Below are 7036 nucleotides of genomic sequence, written 5' to 3' on the forward strand. Positions count from 1 at the left end.
CAGAAGTACAGAACAGACTTTTGAACTCTGTGGGAGAAGGTGAGGGTGGGATATTTCGAAAGAACAGCATGTATATTATCTATGGTGAAACAGATCACCAGCCCAGGTGGGATGCATGAGACAAGTGCTCGGGCCTGGTGCACTGGGAAGACCCAGAGGAATCGGGTGGAGAGGGAGGTGGGAGGGGGGATCGGGATGGGGAATACGTGTAACTCTGTGGCTGATTCATATCAATGTATGACAAAACCCACTGAAATGTTGTGAAGTAATTAGCCTCCAACTAATAAAAAAAAAAAAAAAGAATGATAGCTGAAATCTATGTCATTTGAATTCTCAAATCAGTGATGTACAGTGAAAAAGCATTATAAGAAGTTCTCATTGCAGAGTTAGCAATCAGAGGTTGAACGTAAATATTTTATAATATATATAATTCAAGAGGTAGAGATGATGATAGTATTTCTTGTCTAATGAATAGCTTTCACCTTCAGCCTAAGACAAGAGTGAGAAATGGGTTTCTGCTTACATGACAACTCCTAAAGTCTCAAGGTGGCTGCCTGAATTACAATGATGAGAAGGACTCATAATCTTTGACTGGGCTTCACGAAAGTGTCATTAAATGGGCTTAGGATGGGAAAGTGGTACCAAAAAAAAAAAAAAACCAAAAAAAAAAAAAAAAAACACAACTTTTGTATCATTCCTTGACTGTGAAGTGAAAGTTGCTCAGTCATGTCCCTCTTTGCGACCCCCTGAACTATACAGTCCATGGAATTCTCCAAGCCAGAATACTAAAGTGGGTTGCCATTCCCTTCTCCAGGGGATCTTCCCAACCCAGGGATTAAACCCAGTTCTTCCGCATTGCAGGCATACTCTTTACCAGCTAAGCCACCAGGGAAGCGAGAAAAATTCCACTCTGTGAAGACAGCTTTAGGAAAACGGCCCTCCCCTTTTCTTTTTTCTGAGCTTGCCCCTAGCTATTTATACCACTAAAGTGAAGTTGCTCAGTCCTGTCTGACTCTTTGCGACCCCATGGACTGTAGCCCACCAGGCTCCTCTGTCCATGGAATTTTCCAGGCAAGAGTACTGGAGCGGGTTGCCATTTCCTTCTCCAGGGAATCTTCCTGACCCAGGGATCGAACCCAGGTCTCCTGTTTTGCAGGCAGACGCTTTACTGTCTGAGCCACCAGAGATGTCCATATATAAGAGCCAAACAATTGTAGATTAAGTACTTTAAATGTAAAAAAATTGAGAGGATTTCAAGATAGACAATATACATAGGTGTACACTGACAGATTCTAGGTAGTACCAAGATGTAGCGTCAGGACTTGTCTGGTTGAGGTTAAGACCGCCCTGGAATTCTCTTGTTATAATAGCTGCATCACACAGAGGTATTTTTTATAAGCAAACAGCTTATTCATTCCCCTGAACCCCTCTATCTTCTCATCCAAGAAGCTTTCTTTAGTTCTGTCTTAGCTCTACAGGCATACCTTGGAGAGATTATTCCAGACCACTGCAGTAAAGCTAATATAGAAATAAAGTGAGTCATATGGATTTTGTGGTTTCCCAGTGCATTAAAAGTTATATTTACACTATAGTAGTCTATTAAGTGTATAATAGTATCATGTCTAAAAACAACATACATATCTTAATCAGAAAATACTTTACTGCTGAAAAGTGCTAACCATCTGAGCCTTCAATATGCCTTTTATATTTTCGCTCATAGAGGAACTTGTATCAGTGTTGATGGCTCCTGACTGACCAAGGTGATGCTTACTGAGGATTGGATAATTTCTTAAAATAAGACAACAAAAAAGTTTGCCACATTGATTAAATCTTCCTCTCACAATTTCTCTGTGCTTGCAATGCTGTTTCATAACATTTTACCCACAATAGAACCTTTCTTTTTTCAAAATTGGATTCAATCCTCTCAAACCCTGTTATTGCTTGATCAACTAAATTTATGTAATATTCTAAATTCTTGTTGTAATCTCAATGGTCTTCATAGCATCTTTACCAGGAATAGATTTCATCTCCAGAAACCACTTTCTTTGCTTATCCATAACTACACCTTATCAGTTAAGCTTTTACCATTAGATTGCAGCAGTTCTGTCACATTTCAGAATCCACTTCTAATTCTAGTTCTCTTGCTATTTCCACCATACCTGCAATTACTTACACCCCTGAAGTCTTGAACCTCTCAAAGTCATCTGGGAGAGTTGGTATGCATTTCTTCCAAACTCCTGCTAATGTTGATATTTTGACCCCTCCCCATGAATCAAAGATGTTCTTCATGGCATTTAGAATGGTGAATTCTTTCCAGAACATTTTCAGTTTACTTTGCCCAGATCCATAAGAGGAATCATTATCTATGACAGCCATAGCCTTACATAATGTCTTTCTTAAATAATAAGACTTCATAGTTGAAATTACTTCTTGATCCATGGGCTGCAGAATGGATGTTGCATTAGCAGGCAAGGAAACAATATTAATCTTGTCACACATCTCTATCAGAGTGCTTGGATGACCAGATGCATTATCAATGAGCATTCTGAGAGGAATATATATTTTTTCTGAGCAGTATGTGTTAACAGTGGGCTTAAAATATTCAGTAAACCATGTTGCAAACAGATGTGTTGTCATCCAGACTTTGTTGCTCCATTGATAGAATGTACTCTGTACAGAAAGAGTAAATTGAATATAATTCTTAAGTGTCCTAGGATTTTTTGGGATGGTAAATAAACTTTGGCTTCAACACAAAGTCACTAGCTGCATGGGACCCTAACAAAAGAGTGAGCCTGTCCTTTAAAGCTTTGAGGGCTTCCCTGGTGGCTCAGATGGTAAAGAATCTGCCTGCAATGCAGGAGACCCATGTTTGATCCCTGGGTTGGGAAGATCCCCTGAAGAAGGGAATGGCGATCCACTCCAGTATTCTTGCCTGGAGAATCCCATGGACAGAGGAGCCTGGCAGGCTACAGTCTATGAGGTCACAAAGAGCTGGACACAACTGAGCACTTAAGTTTTAAGTACTTTAAGAACTTTAAGAATACTAAAAGCTTTGAAGTGAGGCATTGACTTTGCCTCTCTAGCTATCAAAGTCCTAGGTGGCATCTTCTTCCAATAGAAGGCTGTTGCATTGCAATGAAAATCTGTTGTTTAGTGTAGCACCTTCATTAATGATCATAGCTAGATCTTCTGGATAGCTTGCTGTAGCCTCTACGTCAGCACCTGCTGATTCACCTTGCAGTTCTATGTTAATAGAGATGGTTTCTTTCCATAAAACTCATGAACTAATTTCTGCATGTTTCAGACTTCTTCTGCAGCTTTCTTTTTTCTTTTTTTTTTTTTTAACCTCTCTCACCCTTCATAGAATTGAATAGGGCCTTTCTTTGGATTAGGGCTTTCCTGGTGGCTCAGCAGTAAAGAATCCATCTGTAAGGCCGGAGATGCTGGTTTGATTTCTTGGTTGGAAAGATCCCCTGGAGGAGGGCATGGCAACCCAGTCCAGTATTCTTGCCTGGAGAATCCCATAGACAGAGGAGCCTGGCGGGCTACAGTCCATGGGGTTGCAAAGAGTTGGACATGACTGAGCAACTTAACACCCACCCCATTGCTCTGGATTAGGTTTTGGCTTAAGGGAATGTACTGGCTGGTTGTTTGATCTTCTGCCCAGATGATTAAAACTTTCTCTGTATCAGCCATGAGACTATTTTGCTTCTTTATTATTCATGTGTTCACTGGAGTAGCACTTTTTAATTTCCTTCAATGACTTTCCCTTTGCATTCATAACTTGGCTAACTGGTACATGAGGCCTTAACTTTTGACCTTTCTAGGATTTTGATATGCCTTCCTCACTAAGCTTAATTATTTCTAGCTTTTGATTTCAAAAGAGGTACATACAAGTCTTCCTTTCACTTGAAAACTTAGAGGCCATTGCAGGCTTATTAATTGGTCTAATTTCAATATTGCTATGTCCCAGGGAGTAGGGAGGTCCTAGGAAAGTGAGCAAGAGGGGGAATGTGCCAAGTTGGCAAAGTAGTCAGAACACATATATTTATCAACTGTTTGCTGCTATATATGGGTGTGGTTCATGGCTTACCAGAACCATTATAATAGTAACATCAAAGATCACTCATTGATTATAGAATATCATTACTAATGTAATAATAATTAAAACGTTTGAAATATTGGCAAGAATTAACAAAATCTGACACAGAGCAAATTGAAAAGTGAGCAAAAGCTGTTGGAAGAATGATACCCACAGGCTTGCTCCCTGCAGATTTGCTACAAAACTTCGATCTATAAAACTTGTGAAGTGCAAAAAGTCAAAGCATAATAAAACAAATATGCCTGCACTTTCTTTGTAACAATAATAAAAATACCTTAAATATGTATGGTATTTTACAATTTATGAAACACTTTAAATTCTTTCCTGATATCTAATGCTTTAAACAGTTTTAGAGGGTAGCTTAATGTTACTCACATTTCTTAAATAAGAAAAAATAAAGACAGAAAAAACTACAAGTTATTAAGTTCAGAATGACTCTAGATTTCAGCTCCCTGACTTTCAACTGTTTAATACTCATCCCCAACCAAGAAGCATGTGCATAAATATATCATATACATAGTGTTTGCAAATATAGAGCAACAAAGATATTCAGAAATAAGCTGGAATATATGCTGAAATTACTGAGATAACTTTAACATAATGCTCCCGGGTGGACATTGTCCTGCTCTTTTAATAACTTATATAATGGAATTACTGACCCCAGTTGGTTTAGGTTCATGATTCCTAAAATAAAGCATGATCTTAGAATACTAACCATATTTTCAAGGAAAGGTAATGATTATTCTGATAGTCCCTCATCACATGCCCTGCAACGTAGGATGCAGATCTAATGTCAGAACAATCAATTGAAATGTAAAACAAAAAGTATTGAACTTTAGAGAACTGATTTGGGAGATTTTTCTACTCTATGGATTAAACATTTTTGCTGACATGACTTGCACACCCAATTATAGATACTGCACATTTTGCATTTAACTCTGGACTGGGACTTCTCTGCTCTGTTTAAACATACTCACTGATCCCACAAAGACTTTCTGCAATGCAATGGTAATTTGAAGTAACTGCATCTGTAAAAACCAGGAAAACCTTTTTTTTTTTCTTCTGTTCATGGTAAGCTGTGTTTCAGTCCTATTTTTCAGATGTGTTTCTGGGGATAAAAATGTTTTCCACATATACTTTGTTCCTAACCATATTTCCTTTTTAAAGAATAGAAGATGAGTAAAACAAATATAATAATTTTTAAGTTTAAATCCTTCTTTTCAATTGGAGAGAATAAAAATATATGACACTGCAGGATTTTTTCAGAGAACTAAATAATATACTGAATGAGAAATTACAAAGTGCAAATTTTAACAAAAATGTTCTTAACTTGATACCTAAGGGCAAATTGTCACTATCAAAGCTGTCAGGGTCCATCAATAGATTTCAAGAAATTGAGAATAACAAGAATTATGTGAGAAGTTGATGGTTGTGCACTTGTAATGTGTCTCATTTGAGTAATTCTTTTTTGTGCCTCAGTGCCTCTCCTAATAAAAGAACTTTATCTTCCCAATTTTATAGATAAAGATACTAAAAGCAGACAACAAATTATTTGAACAGGACTCTGGGATTCAGGACACAGTTTTCTTGATACCAACACTCTTGTCACTCCACTACACAGGACAGAACCCTGGAACAGAAAGGAGATTTGAATCTGTTTTGTGAAATTTCAAAGCAACAGAGAAATCCTCAGTTGTCTACAATATATTCATATACGGATTTTAATGTTTTTTGTCATCATCTCCTTCCTTTCTCATGTCTCATTTGAATAACAGACCAAGTAAGCAGAGGAAGCATTTAAATTCAAGTAGCCTGCACTCATTTGGGAGAAGTTTCTGGATGAAAATCTGCCCTCTACTGGAATGCAATTCTATGTGGAGAATGTTTCAAGAAGACATTCATTCAGTAGCTATTTTTTGAGCTCACACCTTATACGTGGCATTGTATTAAGTATGGGGGGAAGAGAACCTGGACTCAATCAGCTGTGTCACTTGAGAAGGGTCTTGAGCATGTGAATATATTACCAGATTTGCATTACAGAAAATGAATCACACCTGTATTTAGAAAATTGGTTCTCAGTGTAGACTGAAAATTAGGATAATAGTGTAATAATCCAAGTAACAAGTGGTTGGGGCATAGACTTGGATTACTGTGATATTGAATGGTTTGCCTTGGAAATGAACAGAGATCATTCTGTCGTTTTTGAGAGTGCATCCAAGTACCACATTTCAGCCTTTCTTGTTGACTATGAGGTCTACTACATTTCTTCCAAGGCATTCTTGCCCACAGTAGTAGATATGATCATCTGAATTAAATTTGCCCATTCCTGTCCGTTTTAGTTCACTGATTTCCACTTTAGTTCACTGACTCCTAAAATGGCAAGTTCGCTCTTGCCATCTGCTGTATGACCACTTCCAATTTACCTTGACTCATGGACCTATCATTCCAGGTTCCTATGTAATATTGTTCTCTACAGCACCAGACTTTATTTTTACCACCAGCCACAACTGGTCATTGTTCCTGCTTTGGCTCAGTCTCTTCATTCCTTCTGCAGCATTTCTCTACTTTTCTCTAGTAACATATTGAACACCTATTGACCTGGGGGGTTGGGGGGGTTCATCTTTCAGTGTTGAATCTTTTTACTTTTTCATACTCTTCATGGGGTTCTCAAGGCCAGAATCTTGAAGTGGTTTGCCATTTCCTTCTCCATGGACCATGTTTGTCAGAACTCTCCACCATGACCCATCCATCTTGGGTGGCCTTACATGGCATGGCTCATAGTTTCACTGAGTTAGGCAAGGTGGTGGTCCATGTGATCAGTTTGGTTAGTTTTTTGTGATTGAGTAATGGGGAATGAAATGGCAGTGAGATGCAGAGAAGGGGGTGAATTGGGTAGATATTTAAATACTCGAATAAGAAGTTCCTGATGGCTGT

General features: G+C 38.2%; 1 long non-coding RNA gene across 1 annotated transcript; it reads right to left on the reverse strand.

Annotated features, from left to right (window-relative positions):
- Nucleotides 1-478: 478 nt before the first annotated feature.
- Nucleotides 479-6431, reverse strand: LOC122702500. Its single transcript, XR_006343265.1, has 3 exons — nucleotides 6225-6431; nucleotides 3307-3317; nucleotides 479-489 (listed from the first exon to the last, which is right to left on the reverse strand). It is a non-coding gene; the product is annotated as an uncharacterized LOC122702500 (long non-coding RNA).
- Between the last annotated feature and the right edge of the window lie 605 nt (nucleotides 6432-7036).

Source organism: Cervus elaphus, chromosome 11, assembly GCF_910594005.1.
Source record: "Cervus elaphus chromosome 11, mCerEla1.1, whole genome shotgun sequence".
Taxonomy (NCBI): domain Eukaryota; kingdom Metazoa; phylum Chordata; class Mammalia; order Artiodactyla; family Cervidae; genus Cervus; species Cervus elaphus.